Source organism: Hylobates moloch, unplaced genomic scaffold (genome assembly GCF_009828535.3).
Source record: "Hylobates moloch isolate HMO894 unplaced genomic scaffold, HMol_V3 SCAFFOLD_15, whole genome shotgun sequence".
Classification (NCBI taxonomy): domain Eukaryota; kingdom Metazoa; phylum Chordata; class Mammalia; order Primates; family Hylobatidae; genus Hylobates; species Hylobates moloch.
Window position 1 is genome coordinate 85,631,475 of NW_026652290.1, and position 22,021 is coordinate 85,653,495.

At 39.6% G+C, this 22,021-nt stretch overlaps 1 long non-coding RNA gene across 1 annotated transcript in view; it reads right to left on the reverse strand.

The window, feature by feature from the left end:
* LOC131381330 (uncharacterized) overlaps positions 1-22,021 on the reverse strand; it is an 80,321-nt gene that overhangs the window by 42,093 nt on the left and 16,207 nt on the right. Inside the window, exons 2-3 of the long non-coding RNA XR_009210011.1 lie at positions 21,625-21,717; positions 21,192-21,260 (exon numbers count right to left, since the gene is read on the reverse strand). This is a non-coding gene — a long non-coding RNA (uncharacterized LOC131381330). The remainder of the gene's footprint in view (positions 1-21,191; positions 21,261-21,624; positions 21,718-22,021) is intronic.

Here is a 22,021-nt window from a genome sequence, read left to right on the forward strand (position 1 = left end):
GGGTGCAATGGCACAATCTTGGCTCACTGCAACCTCCACTTCTTGGGTTCAAGTGATTCTCCTGCCTCAGCTTCCTGAGTAGCTGGGATTATAGACGCGCACCGCCATGCCCAGCTACTTTTTGCATTTTTAGTAGAGATGGAGTTTCAACAGCTTTGGCCAAGCTGGTCTCGAACATCTGACCTTGTGATCCACCCATCTCGGCTTCCCAAAGTGCTGGGATTACAGGCATGAGCCACCACGCCTGGCCCATTTATTTAATTCTTAGAATGAAAAAAAATATATTGGCAACAAGTATCCAACTGAAGAAGCTGAAAAGAATGTTAGTGAAAATCCAAATAAAGAGGAAGAAACTAATATGCGGGCAAAGAGATTAATAAAACACACACACAGATATACACACACAGACACACAGATACACACACACACACACATACACCAGAAGTGAAAAATGAAACAAAAAGCTAATATAGTTGGCTCTCCATCTGTATCTGCAGTTTCCACATCCACAGATTCAACCAATTGTGGACAGAAAATATTCTGAAAAATAAAAAATAACAATACAACAATAAATATGCAAATAAAAACAATATAGTATAACAACTATTTACATAGCATTTATATCATATTAGGTATTTTATGTAACCTAGAGATAATTTGAAGCATACAGGAGAATTGTGTAGGCTATATGCCAATAGGATGGCATTTTACATTAAGGACTTGAGCATCCTTGGATTTTGGTATGCAAAATCCACAACCTGGAACCAATCCCCCACAAATACCAAGGGACCACTGTACTTTGAAAAACTAATAAAATTGACATACTTTTATTAAGGCTGATCAAAAAGACAAGAGGAGGCACAAAAATATTAGGAAAGAAAAGGTAATATAAACAATTCAAGTAAAATGTATAAATACAACTTTTTTTTTCTTGAGACAGGGTTTCACTGTCTTCCAGGTTAGAGTGCAGTGCCATCATCTAGGCTCACTGCAGCATCAACCTCCCAGCCTCAGGCGATCCTCTCAGCTCAGCTTCCTGAGTAGCTGGGACTACAGGTATGTGCCAGCACATCCGGCTAATTTTTGTATTTTTTGTAGGGAGGAGGTTTTGCCATGTTGCCCAAGCTGGTCTCAAACTCCTGGGCTCAAGCAATCCACCCACCTCAGTCTCCTAAAGTTCTGGGTTTTACAGGCATGAGCCACTGTGCCTGGCTACAATTACAAGCTTTTTAATTCTTCAGAAAATATTGCTGGGCACGGTGGCTCACGCCTGTAATCTCACCACTTTGGGAGGCCGAAGCAGGTAGATCACAAGGTCAGGAGTTTGAGACCAGCCAGTTTGAGATCAGCCTGGTCAACATGGTGAAACCTCATACCTACTAAAAATACAAAAATTAGATGAGTGTGGTGGCAAGCATCTGTAATCCAAGCTACGCGTGAGGCTGAGGCAGGAGAATTGCTTGAATCTGGGAGGCGGATGTTGCAGTGAGCCGAGATCGCACCACTGCACTCCAGCCTGGACGACAGAGCAAGACTCCATCTCGAAAAAAAAGAAAAAAAAAGAAAGAAAATGCTATTTTTCAACCTCATGCTAATAAACTTGTATACATGGATTTACTAGAAATGTTTTTAAACAAATACAAATTATCAAAATAAACTCAAGAAGAAATAGGGAGCCTGAATAGATAAAAAAAAAAATCAGTAATAGATCAAAAAACAATCAATCAAAATTATTCCTTATCAATAAATATCAGGCCCATGTGTTTTTGTTTTTTTGTTTTTGTTTTTGTTTTTCAGATGGAGTTTTACTCTTGTTGCCCAGGCTGGAGTGTAATGGCGTGATCTCGGTTCACTGCAACCTCCACCTGCCGGGTTCAAGCGATTCTCCTGCCTCAGCCTCCCAAGTAGCTGGGATTACAGGCATGCACCATCACGCCTGGCTAATTTTGTATTTTTCGTAGAGACAGGGTTTCTCCATGTTGGTCAGGCTGATCTCGAACCCCCGATCTCGGGTGATCTGCCTGCCTTGGCCTCCCAAAGTGCTGGGATTACAGGCATGAGCCACCGCACCCGGCCTCAAATGTTTTTTTACAAATGAGTTTTATCAAGCTTTCAATTAAGAAATGGTAGCTATCATACAGGAACTACTTTGTAAAATTGGAAAGAAAGGAGGTACTATCCAATTCACTCTATGATTCTAGGGTAGCCCTAACACCCAAAACAAATGGCAGTAAAAATATTACATACCAAACTCACTTATAAACTGAATTGAAAAGATCCTATAGACTGCTCTGTCTATGGAGTAACCATTCCATTTTGTTTTATTTATTTATTTATTTATTTATTTATTTATTTTTTGAGACGAAGTCTCACTCTGTCACCAGGCTGGAGTGCGGTGGTGTGATCTCGGCTCACTGCAACCTCTGACTCTCTGGTTCAAGCGATTCTTCTGCCTCAGCCTCCCGAGTAGCTGGGATTACAGGCATGCACAACCACACCCAGCTAATTTTTGTATTTTTAGTAGAGACAGGGTTTCACCATGAAGGCCAGGATGGTCTCGATCTCCTGACCTCGTGATCTGCCTGCTTCGCCCTCCCAAAGTGTTGGGAAGTGTTGGGATTACAGGTGTGAGCCACTGCGCCCGGCTGGAGTAGCCATCCTTTCATTCCTTACTTTCTTAACAAACTGCTTTCACTTAAAAAAAAAAAAAAAGAAAGAAAAAAATAAAAGAAAGAAAGAAAAAAATAAAAGACCCTATATCTCTAATTAGAAACCTTAGGAAAAGATAAATTCTAAATAAAATACTAGTCAATTAAATTCAAGAATGTATTTTAAAAAATAAAAATACATCATAACCAAATAGAATTTACCCCAAGAATATAAGAATGTTTTGACATCAGAAAATATCTATAAATTTGTTCGCAATATTAACTACATATAGAAAAACACACAAAAAAAACCCTCTATGGAATTTTTTTAAAAAGACATTCTACAAAAGTAAACATTCATTCATGAGTTAGTAAATTCTGTATATATTTTATTAGGATAAATTGTCCTCTGACCATTTCTTCATTCATTCATTCTTTGTTTCCTTCCCCCCATTTACCGTTAAAAGCAAGGCTATAATAAGTATTTTCCTACAGTCTCTTTATGCACACATAAAATAACTTCTCTAGAGTGTATACTTAGAAGGAGCATTGCCTAGGGGAAGGATCTGCTCATCCTCAAGTATTTATAAATTGTAAAGGTTTGTACAAATTTACACTGCAGTGTATGGGAGCTTCCCTATATCAATGCCAACATTTTCAATACTTTTTCCCCGAAATGAATGGAGATAAAATTTATTTATGAATTCTACCAATATTTATTGAGAACCTAGTATGTGTCAAGAACTGGAAAAGAGTAGTAGGTAATGAGGTAAAAAAGGTCATGGTGTGCAGAGGATGCCTGTGGCACCATTGTCATAACTTTGGCTTTCATTTGAAGTGACATGAAAAGCTATCGGAGGATTTGATTCAGAGAAATGGCATGATTTGACTGTTTTGTAAGAATCACCCTGGCTGTTGTGTTGAGAACAGACTATAAGGAAACAATGAAAGAAGCAGGGAGACTAGTTAGGAGGCTATTGCAATAATTCAGACAAAAAGATGATGGGGGCTTGGACCACCATAAAAATACTTCGTTTAAAAATTTTGTATTTCCCAGAATTGCAGTGAGACCATGTTTATGACCTTGGGGTAGAAAAGGCCTCCTGAAACAATACAAAAAATGCCAAAGTCATAAAGAAAAGGATTAATAAATTTTACTATATCAAAACTTTACATCTGTTCAACAAAATGAGATTCAAATCCAAAGGAGAGACTGGGTGAAAGTATTGTAATGTATGTAGCAAAGGACTTGCCTTTATATGTCCCCAGAAAAAAGACAAAATTGAAAAATGGGCAAAGAACATAAATAAACAATTCACAAAAGAAGGAATATGAATGGCAAACGAGCATCTGAAAAGATGCTCAGTCTTACTGGTTTTGGGGGGAAACACAAATAAAAAGAAGAGGATGCTATTTTTTATACATTGGATTGACAATAAGAAAGACTGATGTGTTGGCAAGCAGCTGGAAAAACAGACATTCTCTTACCGTATTCCTGGGAATATAAACTGGCCACCCTTTTTGGAGAACACAATGGGCAGCAGTCCTTCACACTTTGGATGCACGTATCATTTGACTCAGCAATCTCACACCTTGGTATCCACTGTAGACAGATACTTGCATATGTGCAAAAAGGAAGCAGGTACAAGGTTGTTTCACTATAATACTATTTATAGTGGTAAAAACTAATAGCATAGCAACCTAAATGATCATCAAAAGACTGACACTTAGTGATGGATCTGACTTATGTAAGAGCATGCAGCAGTTGAGAAAAACTAAAATATACTGACACAGAAAAATCTCTGAGAGATATGGTTAAACTAAAAAAAAAAAAAGTAAAGTTGAAGAACAATCCACTGTGTGGTACCATTTCAGTCAAAACAAAACAAAGCAAAATTGCCTCACTGGCTCTCTCTCTGTCTGTGTATAGATATAGATAGATAGATACATATACACACATATATAGATGCAGATGTATGTATACAGATAGATCAACAAAGATATATAAATAACTAAAAAGATGAAAAGACACACTCCAACTTGAAATCAGTGTTTGCTCTAAGGAAGAACCTGAAATAGGGGTTGAAGGAGAAGGAAGAAAAAGTTTTTGTTCATCTTTCTTATGTGATTTTCTTAAAGATTCCTTGAAGCTTCATTACGCGTAGGAAAAGACCTTTCCCTTTCTAAGTTACTGCTCAGTGTCAGGCATCTGGGCCCCTGCACTGCATTCCAGACTAGCTGCATTCCTTTCATCTGAGCATGCCCTGGGCCAGCCCCAGGTGCAGCTATTCTGTGCTTTATTCTAGGCTCAATATCCACCCAGACTGACCATGGGCAAATCAGTTTCAGTTCCTTTCTCTTATCTAGCTCAGTTGTGGGGCAGTTACCTCACAATAGGATGAGAACGAGGATGCAAGCAAAGTATTCTATAAGCTGTCTCCTCAATCTTCTCAGTGCCTCTGGTAACCAGCCAAGCCAGTCTTGGCCCTGTGGAGGTGGAGACTTCAGGGGAAATGCCTGCTGACTTTGTGCGCTACTGGAGCAAAAGGGCAAGCTGGGGATACCATTGCTGGAAAATTTTTAGTGCAGCAAAGTGTTCCCTACCCATCTGGCCAGCTAGATACAGTTTTTCTTGCACCCTTTTTCAGTAAATGTAGAGCAGATAAGACAGCCTTTTACCCCACAGATGAAGCCCTGGAGACATCATCCATAAATTACAAATATATATTGATTTGGGGTGGGGGTGGGGAGGGAAGGCAGGAGAGGACCCAAATGCCATAAACAAACTCTTAAGGAGAATGCCATGAATAAAAACTTCCTGTGCCAGTCAGCAGCAACCTAGTAAGAGGGAGTTCACATGTGTACAACAGCTGTGTAAATTATAAAGCTTAAAAGGTAGAACTAACTGCATCATACTACTTCCAAAACACTCGATTCCTTCCCTCTTTCTTTTCTACTCCAAAATAACCTAAAACAATCCTATAACAATTACAAACTGGGGGAAAGGCAAACCATTCTGGGAAAGAAAAAAATAGCAGCTGCTCTAGATATCATTTTCAGATTCTGGCTAGGATTGTTTAAGTTATTTTTTATTTTCTTTTATTCTTGGCTGGCTTGACAGCCCTTCAGGATTTCAGCTGATTCCAAACACAGCTCAATAAAGATCATTCCAGAGAAGCTTCATATTCCAAAGATTCCTTAAATTTCTCTTTCTTTTAACTTAGGAAATTAGGTTGAAAGATGAAAAACAGCCCAGATTGCACCATTTCCTATGCAAGTTTCTTGCAAAGCAAGCTGTGTCCCCCTTTCCAACAAGAACAGAGAGACATAGTTCTGATTGGGAGGTGGGCGGCGGGTCCTCTGGAGCAGCAGCAGGACTATTTGTCTTTTGAAAATGCCCCAGCAGGCCCAAAGTCTGTCTGAAAACTTTTTGTAAAGGAGGAGGAGAAAAAAAAAATGAGATTCTAGTGAGCTAACCATCTAAAAAAGCCAGTGACTGCACTGTGGACTTCTTTCATGCACCAAATATTTATTTTGCACCTAGGTGTGCCAGGCTCTGTTCTACATGCTGAAGAGGGAGCAATAGAGACAACTAAGTGTCTGATTCCCTCAGAGTTTCTGTGCCTGGGGACCAAACTGTTACAGGAAAGCAGTCCTGATCCAGACCCCAAGACAGGGTTCTTGGATCTTGCGCAAGAGAGTATTCAGAGCAAGTCCACAGTGCAGAGCAAAAGCAAATTTATTAAGAAAGTAGAGGAACAAAAGAATGGCTACTCCATGGACAGAGCAGCCCTGAGGGCTGCTGGTCGCCCATTTTTATGATATGCTAAACGAGGGGCGGATTATGCTAAACAAGGGATGAATTATTCATGCCTCCCCCTTTTTAGACCATATAAGGTAACTTCCTGACATTGCCATGGCATTTGCAAACTGTCATGACGCTAGTGGGAGTGTAGTAGTAAGGACAATCAGAGGTCACTCTTGACGCCATTTTGGTTTTGGTGAGTTTTAGCCGGCTTCTTTACTGCAACTGTTTTATCAGAAAGGTCTTTATGACCTGTATCTTGTGCCGACCTTCTGTCTTATCCTGTGACTTAGAATGCCATAACCATCTGGGAATGCAGCCCAGTAGGTCTCAGCCTCATTTTACCCAGCTCCTGTTCAAGATGGAGTTGCTCTGGTTCACACACCTCTCACAAAACCATGAAGACAATTCAAGGAAGCCCTTTCCCCTGTCTGCTCCCAGCTGGGTTTCAAGTCTCTTCCTTCTGCTGTTCCTTCTCTTACAACCCTGGTTTATTATACCCTTTACCCTTCCCTTATGTAATCACATGTCCCTTTGTAAACATCAAAGGAAAATAAGCAGGCCCAGGGAGCTGATGAAAATGAGAATGATGACTCACAGAAGGATGTTTTTCTATTTTTCACTTACACAAGCCTCTTCTGAAAAGAGCCTAGATGCCTTTTCTTTCTGAAACTAGCTTGTCTCCTCTATTGTAGTGAGTCCTCACTTTGGCTCTGATTATCAGATCTACTCTCAACCATTCACTGCTACGTGCCTCCAGCTCACCTGGGCCCTCAGAGTAGTCGGGCAATCATTTCTTATTTCCCTAAGCAGCTTTTCTCCCCGCCTTTCACCCTTCATTTAGGCTATTTTTAAAAATCTTCATACTCTCTGAAGTTCCATGCTCATATGCCACCCCAACCATCACATTCACCCACTATAGACAGTGTCCGTACTTGATAGACAAAATAGAAGCCATTGGAAAACTCCATTTCCAATCATGCCACCTAGAAGGTTCTCTGCATCTGCACATATTTTTTTCCATCCTTCACAAAGAAAGGGTGTCCTCCCATTTAAGGTGAGCACCTGCACCCAAGCTTTGGATACACCCCCCTTTAGTCTTCCCAGGAAGGGTCCTCCATCTGTTATTCCCTTCTTTACCTCGCCATTCATTTCTTCCCTCTGCTGGGTCCTTTCCTTCAGCCTAACACAAAACCCCTGGCCTCTCTTCCTACAGACTTCTTACTAAAAACTGTTCAGAAACTCATCCAAGAACTAATGAACAAAAAAGGAACCAGGAAAGGATCGATATTAAAGATACTATTAGTTGACCATTGGATTTTTTTCATCCCCATGACTGTCTACTTTTTATTCATATTCGTCTTTCTGGAATATTTTCTCAACTCTATTTTTTTTTTCTTTTTTCCTTCTTTTTTTTTTTTTTTTTTTTTTGAGATGGAATCTCACTCTGTCGCCCAGGCTGGAGTGCCGTGGCGTGATCCTGGCTCACTGCAACCTCTGCCTCCCGCATCCAAGCAATTCTCCTGTGTCAGCCTCCTGAGTAGCTGGGAGTACAGGTGCACACCACCACGCCCGGCTAATTTTTGTATTTTTAGTAGAGACGGGGTTTCACCATATTGGTCAGGCTGGTCACAAACTCCTGACCTTAGGTGATCCACCCACCTCGGCCTCCCAAAGTGCTGGGATTACAGGCGTGAACCACTGTGCCCAGCCTCAACTCTGTTTTCTAATCCTTCCAGTGAAATTTTAACTTTGCCAATCGTATTCTCATTTCCAAGATTTCCTTGTATTTCTGATAATTCTTTTCATAGCATCTTTTGTCTTGTTTTAGTTAGGTAATACCCCTCAAATCTCTGAAAATACTAATTAGAGTTTGTTGGTTTTGTTTTTTTTTTTTTTAACTGACTTCTGTTCCCTAAATTATACGTCAGCCTTGCGGGATACTAGTCATTACTGGGTGTATGCTGATAGGTATGTATACACATTCATATCAGTTCTCTAGGTCATGTTCCTGGACTCCAGATTTATATCTTTAATTGCCTAGTGAACAAGTTGCTTTGACATCCCAAAGGCATTTCAAATGAAACTCATAGATCCCTCCAGGCTTGTTTTTTTTCTTTTATCTCAGTAAACGACACTACCACCTACTCAGTTACCTAAGACCCATCAGTAATTCTTGACTGGCGCTATTTTTCCTCAACTATATCCAATACATTAATTCCTAGTGAATCTAGCCCCTTAATATCACTGGACGTTATCTCAATGTTTCCCACTTTATTGAAGAAACACAGGTGGTGTATATCCTGGCATATGTCCACATACTTAACCATTCTATCACAGGGAAGGTGGAATGACCTATGACTTGTAAATCTGGAAAGGACAAACTGGGCATGCTAGTTTCTGCCACCCTTCCTCCTCGTGGCTGCTGGCCACAGGGGGCACACATTCTAATCCTCCAGGTATAGTTTTTCTCAAGGGGCATCATAGGTTGGATTCCCTGGGAAGTAGATTCTGAAATGGAAATTGGTGTGTAGGAGGTTTTACTGGGGAATGCTCTTGGGATTGATGCTTTTTCCCAAGGGACAGGTGTTTCCTTGTTGATCCTAGGGAAAGGGAAGGAAAAGGAAGGGGAAAGAATGAGAAGGGTAGAATGGAAGGGGTAGAAACAGGAAAAGAAGGGAAGGGAGCAAGATTGGGCAAAGGGAGAAGTTGAGCTGAGATTCAGTCTCAATGCAGAACTCAGCTGGACTTTGGGGAGGACCAAAGCTGGGATGGCCTTTCGAAATTGTCTCATATTGGAATCAAGACTTTATATTTTCTACTTGGATCAGTCATTAGACATGGACCACCTCAGGTAGGGAGCATGACTTTGGGCTAGTTGCTCTCTTTAGACAAGGCCATCCCTAAAGATGTCTACTAGTTGATGGTGTCTGCAAGCAGCACTCCCAGCAGGGGGAATAAATTGTATATTTCTGAAAATAGATCTAGGTGGCAAACCACAACATTCACACCAGAGGCACATACGCTAATCAAGGGGTTTATTTTGCGTCTCATTTGGCTCTCACACTAAGCTAAGACCTATACCTTAGCTTTTTTTTAGCAATAAATGTTTTAGAGTCTGTCTTCCAATCATTTGTTTTATTGCTTTATTTTTCCAGAGGTTTAGGCTGGGATGAGGGCTGCCATTAAAACCTAAAACATTTCTCAACATCCTTCTGGCTGTTCCACTGGGTCAGGCCATCCTTATCTCTTTCCTGAACTACAGCTTCAGTTTCCTATCTGGCTGTCCTATTTCCATTAGTACCACTCTTCCGCTTTTCCTCCACAGTTCAGCAGAAGGAGATTTCAAAAGCACACATCTGATCATCTCACTTGTGATTGTTTAAAACTCTTCCTTGCTTTCCCATTGCCTTCAGGGATTAGACCTAAGTTTCTTAACAGAGCTGGACAGGCCAATGAGATCTGATCTCACTTATCTAGTCTTATTCTCTTAATACTCCATCATTCCCCACCTCTCTACTTGATGTTCCAGTGCAGGAAAAGTACTTAAAGTCTCAATTAGCAACTAAACTGTTTCTTTACCTTGCTTTTTAAATGTTTCCTCAGATTAGAATATATTGAACTTTTTTTTTTTTTTTTTTTTTGGTCAGTCTCACTCACTTGACTGTATTTTGGCAGCAGGTATACTTCCTGTTCTTACAATAGGCACTCAATAAATATTAAATAAATATATATATACACATATATATATATGGAAAGGATTTACGATCTGTTAAATGCTTATTTATTAGTGGTGGCCACTAAACCTATGAGAAAATGTTCCACTTTACTATTAAAAAGCACTCTAAAACAAGGAGGTACAGTTTTTCACCTAGAAATTGGCAGAGTTACTAAAAATAATACTGGAGGCTAGCAAGGGTATGGCAAAATGGGCATCTGATACACTGCAAGTATCAGAAAAGCATTTTGGCAATATAGAACAAGTTTCAAGATGTGTAAGCCATGTGCCCTAATAATTGCACATCTAGAAATCTATCTAATTAGAGATAGGAGTAAAATTTATGTTCAAAGGTGTTCACTGTAACATGCGTCTCTATTATACTCTTTTTTTTTTGAGACAGAGTCTCGCTCTGTCGCCCAGGCTGGAGTGCAGTGGCGCAATCTCGGCTCACTGCAAGCTCCGCCTCCCGGGTTCACGCCATTCTCCTGCCTCAGCCTCTCCGAGTAGCTGGGACTACAGGCGCCCGCCACCACGCCCGGCTAATTTTTTTTGTATTTTTAGTAGAGACAGTGTTTCACCGTGGTCTCGATCTCCTGACCTCATGATGTGCCCGCCTCGGCCTCCCAAAGTGCTGGGATTACAAGTGTGAGCCACCGTGCCCGGCCATCTATTATACTCTTGAATTGTGCATGCATTCTATAATAAGGATGTTTTAATTAAAAAATCAGTAAAATAGAGACTGGGCAAAGTGGCTCATGCCTGTAATCCCAGCACTTTGGGAGGCCGAGGCGGGTCACCTGAGGTCAGGAGTTCAAGACCAGCCTGACCAACATGGTGAAACCCCATCTCTACCAAAAATACAAAAATTAGCCGGGCGTGGTGGTGCATGCCTGTAATCCCAGTTACTCAGGAGGCTGAGGCAGGAGAATCACTTGAACCCGGAAGGCAGAGGTTGCAGTGAGCTGAGATCATGCCATTGCACTCCAGCCTGGGCAACAGAGAGAGACTCCATCTCAAAAAAAGAAAAAAAAAAGTTAGGATTACGGTTTGTAGAAGTGAGGTTCCAGGAATGCTCAATGATCTGGTTTCCTTATATTCACACATTGGCATGAAGACCCTTGGGTAGTTCTCTTTTTTTTTTTTTTTTGAGACGGAGTCTCGCTCTGTGGCCCAGGCTGGAGTGCAGCGGCGCAATCCCGGCTCACTGCAAGCTCCGCCTCCCGGGTTCACGCCATTCTCCCGCCTCAGCCTCCCGAGTAGCTGGGACTACAGCCGCCCGCCACCATGCCCGGATATTTTTTTGTGTATTTTTAGTAGAGATGGGGTTTCACCGTTTTAGCCAGGATGGTCATGTGTAGTTCCCTTTCAAATTGTACCAGAGGTGAAGTGTGTGACCAGTAAAATATGACAGGAGTGATGGCAAGATTAGGTTTTAAAAGACATGAGCAGGGCATGGTGGATGGTGGGTCATGCCTGTAATCCCAACACTTTAGGGGGCAAAGGCAGGAGGACTGCCTGAGGCCAGTAGTTCTGAGCAACATAGTGAGACCCTTGTCTCTACCAAAAAAAAAAAAAAGCCAGAAGTGTTGGCACACACATCTCTAGTTCCAGCTCAGCTACTCAGGAGGCTGAGGTGGGAGGATCGCTTGAGCTCCGGAGGTTCTGGGAACCCTTTTCTCGTCTCTGCCCTCCAGCCTGGGTAACAGAGCAAGACCCTGTCTCCAAAAAATAAATAAATGAAATAAACGTACAAAAATCTTAAAAGACACTAGAACATCTATCTGAGTCCTTAGTTTTTTCTCCCTTTCCATTTATGAGATATTATTAGATCAGGCAAATTCTCTCTCCTCCTTTCTCTGTCTCTACCACTTGCTTATGGGGAAAGCCAGTTGCCACGTTATGAGGGCACACAATGAGACATCCACATGGCAAGATATTGTGGCCTCTTGTCAGCATCACACGAGTGAGCTTGAAAGCAGGTCCCCAGCCCAGGTCAAGCTTCAGATGGCTGCAGCCCCAGCTAATGTGTTGACTGCAACTTCATGAGAGACCTTGAGCCAGAAACATCCAATTAAGCTTCTTCTGGATTTGTATTCTAGAGAAACTGAGATAACAAATGCTTACTGTTTTAAGCTGTTACATTTTGAGTAAGGTGATCAACTGCCTAGCTTTTTTATTTTTATTTTATTTATTTATTTATTTATTTTTTGAGACGGAGTTTCACTCTTGTTGCCCAGGCTAGAGTGCAATACCACAATCTCGGCTCACCGCAACCTCCACCTCTTGTGTTCAAGCAATTCTCCTGCCTCAGCCTCCTGAGTAGCTGGGATTACAGGCGCCTGCCACCACGCCCAGCTAATTTTTGTATTTTTAGTAGAGATGGGGTTTCACCATGTTGGCCAGGCTGGTCTTGAACTCCTGACCTCGTGATCCGCCTGCCTTGGCCTCCCAAAGTGCTGAGATTACAGGCGTAAGCCACCATGCCTGGCCAACTGTCTAGTTTTTACCACAACTGAGGGGTTTACTGGGATCTAGGATTTTCAATACTGAAACCAGGGAAATCCTGGGCAAACCGGGATAGTTAGTCACCTTAGCATTTTTTAAAATATAGCTGTATCGATATACATAATTCACGTCTCATAACATTCACCCATTAAAATTTCAATGGTTTCACTACATTCACAGAGCTGTGCAACCATCACAATCCAGTTTTAGAACTTTAAAAAGAAATCCCATACTCTTTTGCTATAACAACTCAGTCCTTCCACCCCCCTCACTAATTTACTTTCCATCTTTGGTCACCCTAGTTTTGAGAGTAACTTATTATGCAGCAATAGATAATACAGGGTTGCAGATAATGTGATAAAAGATTATTTTTCTCTTCAGTACTCTTTTACTTTATACTTTTCTAAATTTTGCAAAGTATCTTCAATAAGTTTATCTTCATTTAATATAAGAAAAAAATAGTAATATTCTATTTACGGAAAAGATGGCATAAAATTTCATAGAACTGTTGTTTTGGTCCACTTAGCATCCTTCTGCTCCCTGTTCTTCTGGTCACAGCACTACCCCTCTGTTTTAGGGAAGTGCCTTTCCTCAACTCCAGGTGGTTCTGATATGGTTACCAATCAAGGGACAAGGTGGATATGTGACTCAGACTGGAACACTCAGATTTTCTCTCTTATTAATTTGAATCTTGAATGGAGGCAAGTGGGGACAGAAGGTATTTTTATTATTTTATTATTATTTTTTTTTGAGACAGGGTCTTGCTCTGTCACCCAGGCTGGAGTGCAGTGGCACGATCTTAGCTCACTGCAACCTCCGCCTCCCAGGTTCAAACAATTCTCATACCTCGGCCTCCCGAGTAGCTAGGACTACAGGTGCACGCCACCACGCCCGACTAATTTTTGTATTTTTAGTAGAGACAGGTTTTCGCCATGGTGGCCTGGCTCCTGACCTCGAATGACCCACTCTCCTTGGCCTCCCAAAGTGCTGGGATTACAGGCATGAGCCACCACGCCTGGCCAACAAAAGGTATTTAAAGCTAATCACAAGGAGGCAGAATCCTAGAGAGTTGGTTAAAGAACTTTTGTTTCTAAGATTTCTGTCACCTTCCCGGTTCCTGTTCCTCTTGGTCATTCAGCAATGCCTTTGATTCTGTAAGCTACCCCTATACGGCTTGAAAGGAAATCTCTTTTTCATTTAAGTTAGTTTCTGTTGCTTACAACAAAAAAACTCAACTGACCCAAATAATAACAAAGACTGTTTCCAGAAGGGTAACTCCTCTTCCCTGACAAAAATCCAGAAATCTGCCACTTCAACACAACAGTTTTGTATTTGTTCATTTTACCTGTTGGTCCACATTTGCATAGATAGACTCATGATGTACATATCCTCTTACATTTAGATTTTTTTACGTGACATTACACCTGCAAAAATGTTTAGTGTTTCTACAAGGTCTTCTATTCATCATTTTTAATGTATGTTATTATCTTGTATTAGTATATCATAATTTATTAAATCTTGACCCAGTGGTTGGATATTTGGGCTGATTTTAGTGTTTTACTAACAGACATAATGTTTAAAGTGAACATATTCACAGCAAGCATGTATTTCTTTCCTTCGAATACATCTACACAATTGAAAGATGGATCTGTTGTGATGTTATCCTCGTTCCTTTCATGCATTTGATGTGTTGCGTTATAAGGTGAAAGGTGCTTTTGTGCTAAAAGTAATTTTCTGTCTTGAATGTTTGGATTTTCATTTATATTATTAGGTCAGGCAAAGTCAGATGAGTAGGATTTACTTGGTTATAGATTGTGCTCTGAGTTATGATTGTTATATAGGTATTGGTGTGATTGGAACTTTTAAATAGAAATTTTATTGAATATAACATACATAAAGAAAATGGCACAAATCATAAGGATAGAATCCTAATGAATTTTCACAAAGTGAACTCCCATGTAACTACTATGAAGATCAAGGAGGAGTACTGGCACTCTAGAAGGCCCCTTATGCTCTCACCCAGTTATTACCTTCTGTCAGGTAACCACAATCTTGACATCTATTACCATAACTTAATGTCTTCTGTTTTTGTTTGTTAGTTTGTTTGTTTGAGATGGAGTCTTGCTCTGTCACCAGGCTGGAGTGAAGTGGTGCAATCTCAGCTCACTGCAACCTCCGCCTCCCAGGTTCAAGCTATTCTCCTGCCTTAGCCTCCTGAGTAGCTGGGACTACAGGCATGCGCCACCACGCCCAGCTAATTTTTGTATTTTTAGTAGAGACAGGGTTTCTCCATGTTGGCCAGGATGGTCTCAATCTCTTGACCTCATGATCTGCCCACCTCGGCCTCCCAAAGTGCTGGGATTACAGGCGTGAGCCACCACACTAGGCCCTGCTTTCTAACTTTAAATAAATGTACCCTTTTGCATATGGTTTTTTTCACTCAGTATTATGTTTATATGCTCCTTCCATGTCATATGTAGCAGTAGTTCATTCATTCTCATTGCTATGTAGTATTGCATTGCACAGATTTACCACCATTTATTTATCCTTTCTACTGGTTCCCAAATTTTGACTACAAACAGAACTAGAATTACCCAGTCGTAGGTTATGCACATATTCAGCTTTCCTAGGCATTGCCAAACAATTTTCCAAAGTGGTAATACCAATTTACATCCCCGTGAGCAGCATAGGAGAGTTCCAGTTGTGCCAGTGTCTTCGGCAATCCTTGGTATTTTCCATCTTTTTCATTTTAGACATAATGATAGGTGTATAATGGTATCTCATTCTACTTTTAATTTACACATTTCATATGCTTATTGGTCATTTGGATGTTCTCTTTTATGAAGTACCTGTTCAAGTCTTTGACCCATTTTTTTTTGTTAGCTTTATTGGGATATAATTTTCATACAATGAAATTCACCAATTTAAAGAATACAATTGCATTAATTTTATAAGTGTATTTTACAAGGTAACCATCATCATAATCATTATACAGAATATTTCCATTATCCCAAAAAGCTCCCATGTGTTTTTTCAAGTTACTTCTCTTCTTCCACTTCCCTGACAACTGGCAACATTGACATGTGTTCTGTCACTATAACTTCGTCTTTTCTAGAATTTTATATAAATGGAATCATTCAGTTAGTGGTATTTTGTGTCTGGCTTCTTTCAATGAGCATAATTTTGAAATCCCATCCATCTCATTTCAGCAAGTAGTTAATTATTATTATTATTTTTTTTTCCAGACAGTCTCGCTCTTTGTGCAGGCTGGAGTGGAGTGGTGTGATCTCAGCTCACTGCAACCTCTGCCTCCCAGGTTCAAGTGATTCTTGTGCCTCAGCCTCCTGAGTAGCTGGGATTACAAGTGCCTGTCCCTACAGTAATTAATTTTTGTACTTTTAGTAGAGATGGGGTTTCACCATGTTGGCCAGGCTGGTCTCAAACTCCTGGCCTCAAGTGATCTGCCCACCTCGGCTTCCCAAAGTGCTGGGATTACAAGCCTGAGCCACTGTGCCTGGCCCAGTTAATTACTTTTTATTTGTGAATAGTATTCTGTTTTATGGATATATCTCAACTCGTCTATCAATTCATCTTTTGATGGACATTTTGTTGTTCCTAGTTTTTAGCCATTATGAATAAAGCTGCAATGGACATTCAAGACATGTATTTGTATATACGTATGTTTTCATTTTTCTTAAGTAGGTATCTAGGATCGGGATTGCTAGGTCTTATAAGTTTATGTTTAACTTAAGAAACTGTCAAACTTTCCCAAGGTGACTATGCTATTTACATTCCCATCAGCAGTATGTGAGTGTCCCAGTTGCTCCACATCTTAGTCAGCACTCCGCATTGTCAGTCTTGTCAATGTTAGCCATTCTAGTGCATATCTAATGGTATCTTGTTATGGTTTTAATTTGCATTTTCCCAATGATTAACAATGTTGAGCATGCTTTCATATGCTTATTGACACTCATGAAATGTCTGTTAAAATCTTTTACCCATTTTATAAATTGAGTTATTTTAATTTGAGTTTATTGAGTTGTAAGCATTCTTTATTTTTCTTAATACAAGCCTATCATCAGGTGTTTATTTTACACATATTTTCTTCCAGTCTGTGGTTTGCAGTTTCATTTTCATAATAGTTACTTATGAAGAGCAAAACTTTTTTTATTTGCATAAGCCTAATTTATTAATTTTCTTTTTTTCCTTTTTTTTTTTTTTTTTTTTTTTTTAGAGACAGGTTCTCACTTTGTTGCTCAGACTGGTCTCAAACTCCTGGCTTCAAGCTACCCTTCTACCTTAGCCTCCCAATGTGCTGGGACTACAGTGTGAGCCACTGTGCCTGGCCTTCTTTTATATTATGTGTAGTATTTGTGTAGTTTTGTGTGTGTGTGTGTGTGTGTGTGTGTGCGTGTGTGTAGTATTTAAGAAATACAAGGTCATAAACATTTTACTCTGTTTTATTTTTAAAATTTGTTCATTGATGCAGGCTTTGTCATGTCATAACAGGACTATTCAGGTTTTCTATTTCTTTTGGTGTCACTCTCGGTAAACTGGGTTATTCTAGAAATTTCCCATTTTATCTGAATTATCTAATTTATTGATATTAAGTTGTCCAAAATATTTTCTCTTCAACTTTGTAATGTTTGTGGGGTCCAGAGCGGTGTCTTCTTTTTTTTTATGTCTGATAGAGGTAATATGTGTCCTCCCTCCCTTTTATTTGTATATTGTATGTGTCATCAGTTTTGCTAGGGAGTTATCAGTTTTATATTCTTTCAGTGACTTTACTGTACTTTTTTTTTGAGACTGGGTCTCACTCTTTCACCTAGGCCCAGGCTGGAGTGCAGTGGCATGAACATAGCTCACTGCAGCCTCGACCTCCTGGGCTCAAGTGATCCCCTTGCCCCAGCCTCTGTGTAGCTGGGACCAGAGGTATGCACAATCACACCCAACTAATTTTTAAATTTTTTCTAGAGATGGGGGGTCTCATTTTGTTGCCCAGGCTGGTCTCAAACACCTAGGCTCAAGTGATCCACCCATCTCAGCCTCCCAAAGAGCTGGAATTACAGGCATGAGCCACCATGCCCAGCCTACTGTACATTTTCTTCATTACTTTTTTCTCTTAAGTTTTCTTATGCTTTCTTCAAGTTTAATTGCATTTTATTTCTAACTTATTGAGATACTTAGGTAAGTTTTGTTTAAAGCTATAAATTCTAGGCCTTAAGATAATAAATTTCCCCCAATACAGTTAAAATTTAAAATTACATCTTAAAATTTTTTGTCATACTTTCATTATGATTTAGTTTAAAATATTTTCTAATTTTCATTGTGATTTCTTCTTTGACTTATGGATTATTTAGAAGCAGACTGCTAAATTTTCACATATTTGAAATTTTTCTAGTTTTTAAAATATTATTAGGTTAATTCCCCTCTGCTCAAAGAATGTACTCTGTATTATGTCAGTCTTTTGAAATACATTGAGGCTTGCTTTATGGCCCAAGTTACTGCCACCTTTAGTAAATGTTCCATGTTCATATGAAATGAAAGTGAGTTCTGTAGTTGTTTGGTGAAATATTCAATATATATCAATTTTGTAAATTCTGTTAATCATGTTGTTTACATTTTGTGTTTTCTTATTAATTTGTGTCTACTTTTTTATTGGTTACTGAAAAGATCTTACTGTTACTGTAGATCTATTTCTCCCGGCAGTTTTGGGAATTTTTGAATTAATATATTTTGAAGTATATTGCTAGTGGCACACAGAATTAGACTTATTGTATCTTCCTGATGGATTGATATTTTTATTATTGTAAAATATCCCACTTTATTTCTAATAATGCTTCTTTCCTTAAAGTCTACTTTGTATGTTATTGTATAGCTATAAGAGTTTTGGGGTGATAGCTTTTGCATAACATGTTTTTTTCTATTCTTTTACTATTGTACCTTTTGTAAAAAAGCATATGCAATTATTTTAACCAGTATGACAATCTTTGTCTTTTAATGGAATATTATGCCATTTTTATTTAATATTTTAAATTTATAATTAATTTATATTTAATTTTAATAGTTAAGGTACTTAATGAGATATTTGGGTTCATAGGTACCATTTTACTATTTTTTTCTATTTGCCCCACTTGTTACTTGCTCCTTTTTATCTTTTTTCTTGCCATCTTTTTTTTTTTTTTGAGACGGAGTTTTGCTATTGTTGTTGCCCAGGCTGGAGTGCGATGGTGCCATCTCGGCTCACCACAACTTCCGCCTCCCGGGTTTAAGCGATTCTCCTGCCTCAGCCTCCCAAGTAGCTGGAATTACAGGGGTGTGCCACCACGCCCGGCTAATTTGGTATTTTTAGTAGAGACAGGGTTTCTCCACGTTGGTCAGGCTGGTCTCGAACTCTTGACCTCAGGTGATCTGCCTGCCTCAGCCTCCCAAAGTGCTGGGATGACAGACGTGAGCCACTGCACCTGGCCTTTTCTTGCCATCCTTTAGCTTAATTATTTTTAATTAACTATCCTTTCTCCCTTTTGCTGTTTCCATATCATGTTAGTTATAAATATTTTTATTATTTTCTTAATGGTGACCTAGAGTTTACAACATTCACCCTTGACTTATTATATCCTTGTGTAATTTAGTATTTTTATCACTTCTGAGACAAAATATCCTGGCTGACATCCCCATTGGACATCTATACCATTTTGGTCTATTTGGGAGTGGACCTAGCTCCTCACCATTTATAGAAACTGACTCCTGTCTGGTTCTCTCCAGACAGGTTCAAGAGACCTAAATTCTCCTGACATCAGGCCATTTCCCTTTTCTTGGAGTCCTTCCCATTCCAAATCATTGAATCATCTGCCTTCATGGGCTTAGGCATCAGAAAATCACCACGGCTTAACCCGCCCTCTAGAGAGAAGGGAAAAAGAAATACTTCTCGTTTTTCCATTACGAGCCAGTAGACAAGAAAATAAAATATGGTTTCTCAATCAATTTATCCTGCCACACCTACTAATATTATGTGAGGTTTTTGTGGCCTAGCCTTGGCATCTAACCATAATTAACTACACTATTTCCATGGGAAATTAATTCTAGGTTACAAACACTTACGAACTTTGAGAACCCAATATATTAATAATATGTATTCTCTACATACCATTATTTTTCTTGCTTCTATTTGTTTGAGAAAAGAAAAAAACTGCAGAGACCAATGATAAGGCTCATGATGACTGCAATAATACTCTGGTCATGTTGCTTTAGGATTTTGTTTCAAGATTAATATCTACAAACGGGGTGAACATGAAGGACTATATAATCTCTCACCAAATTGCAAGATATTTTTGTGCCTTTTGATTTCTTTGCCGGCAAATGACATAGAGCTAGAGGGGAGTAATAATTTCCAGAGATATACTCTCCCTGAAATACACTGCAAAGTTTAAAATGCACTCATAAATACAGATGTAGGTAAAGTTTAATTTAGGGAACTCTATGTTGGGTGTTGCAGCGCCTATCCCAAAGAACCAGGAGATGGTGACTTGGTTTAATAAAACATTACAAAGGTCCATTAGGAAAATCTCCAGGGACTAAATGGTGGTAATTTTGACCTAGACCATGGCAACTGCCCCTTTTGCTAAAAGTCCCTAACAATACTGATTCCTAAGTGTGTCTTCTTCTTAGATACCAATTTTCAATTCCAAGGAGAGACAATGTAGTCCAGACCTCTTACTATTTCCTGTGCTCTTTAGCTTTCATCTGGACTAGACTAAACTTCATTCTGAGGTTTCAGGCAAACCTTAATTTCAAGTGGTTGCTTCAAGCCGTAAGCACTTTTTACAAGATGTACCAAGAGTGAATTGAACTCAAGGTAATTTTTTTCTTCAAAACCCTTCCTGGTTACACAGGTGGAATAATATTTGTTTCTTAGTCCTCCCAGACCACCATTTCCAGGTCTAGTCCAATAAATATTGATGTGAAGGCAGAACAATCACAAGGTACATTTGTATGTAGTTATACGACATATCATAAGAGAATGGTGTTTTTCCAAAATAATGTGTAAGTTTGGCATAGGCCATCTGAAAACTGGAAATGATCAATACAATTCCATGGTCATAAAATGAGTTTTGTTTTTTTTTTTTTCTTTTTTTTGAGATGGAGTCTCGCTCAGTCACTCAGGCTGGAGGGCAGTGGCTCGATCTCAGCTCACTGCAGATTCCGCCTCCCGGGTGCACGCCATTCTCCTGCCTCAGCCTCCCGAGTAGCTGTGACTACAGGCGCCCACCACCATGCCCGGCTAATTTTTTGTATTTTTAGTAGAGACAGGGTTTCACCGTGTTAGCCAGGATGGTCTCAATCTCCTGACCTCGTGATCCACCCGTCTCGGCCTCCCATAAAGTGCTGGGATTAGAGGCGTGACCCGCCGTGCCGGGCCAAAATGAATTTTAAAAATCTTCTTTTCCCCATAAGACGTATTCCACACTTAATCATTCAAGAGCTGATTATCCAGAATGTATAATATACAAACCTGTTATTTTTTCTTTTCCCTTCTGCTGCCAGATCTTTGGTCATTTCACAGCTCATTAGCATTCTCTCTCTGGGAAAATAAAAGCAAATGTAGCTCAAATTATTATTTTAAACTTTCTATGTAAAGATTTTGTAGGAAGAGTTATAATTATTGGTAAAAATACCACTTTACTTTAATAAGTATTTGGTTAGGCTCTGCTGGGCACTGTGGAAGAATGAACAAAGCTGAAGACATTGTCCCTGCTCTTAAGACTTTTTACAATATAATTGGAGAAACAAGATTTATGTATATTAAAGTCAAATGGTAATGCAAGACAATATATATTTAACCAACAACATCAAAAAAATCTAGTGATACAAACATATATACAAGAGAACTTTAGACACTTAGAAGGGGTTTTAAAAAGGAGAAGGCTGGGTATGGTTGCTCATACCTGTAGTCTCAGCACTTTGGGAGGCCAAGGTGGGAGGATCACTTGAGCTTAGGAGTTCAAGACCAGCCTGGACAACAAAGCAAGACTCTGCCTCTATAAAAAAATAAATAAATAAAATTTTTAATTAGGCAGGCATGGTTGTACGTGCCTGTAGTCTGGCTACTTGAGAAGCTAAGGCAGGAGGATCACTTGAGCCCAGGAGTTTGAGGCTGCAATGAGCTATGATTGTACCACTGCCCTCCAGCCTGGGTGACAGAGCAGGGCCCTATCTCTAAATAAATAAATAAATCTAAAAAAAAAAAAGGAGAACACACTGTGAACTGACAAAGTCATCATGGAAATTCTCAATAAGGTGGTGAGACAAGCTAGTTATCAAAGAATGGATGGAATTTCAACA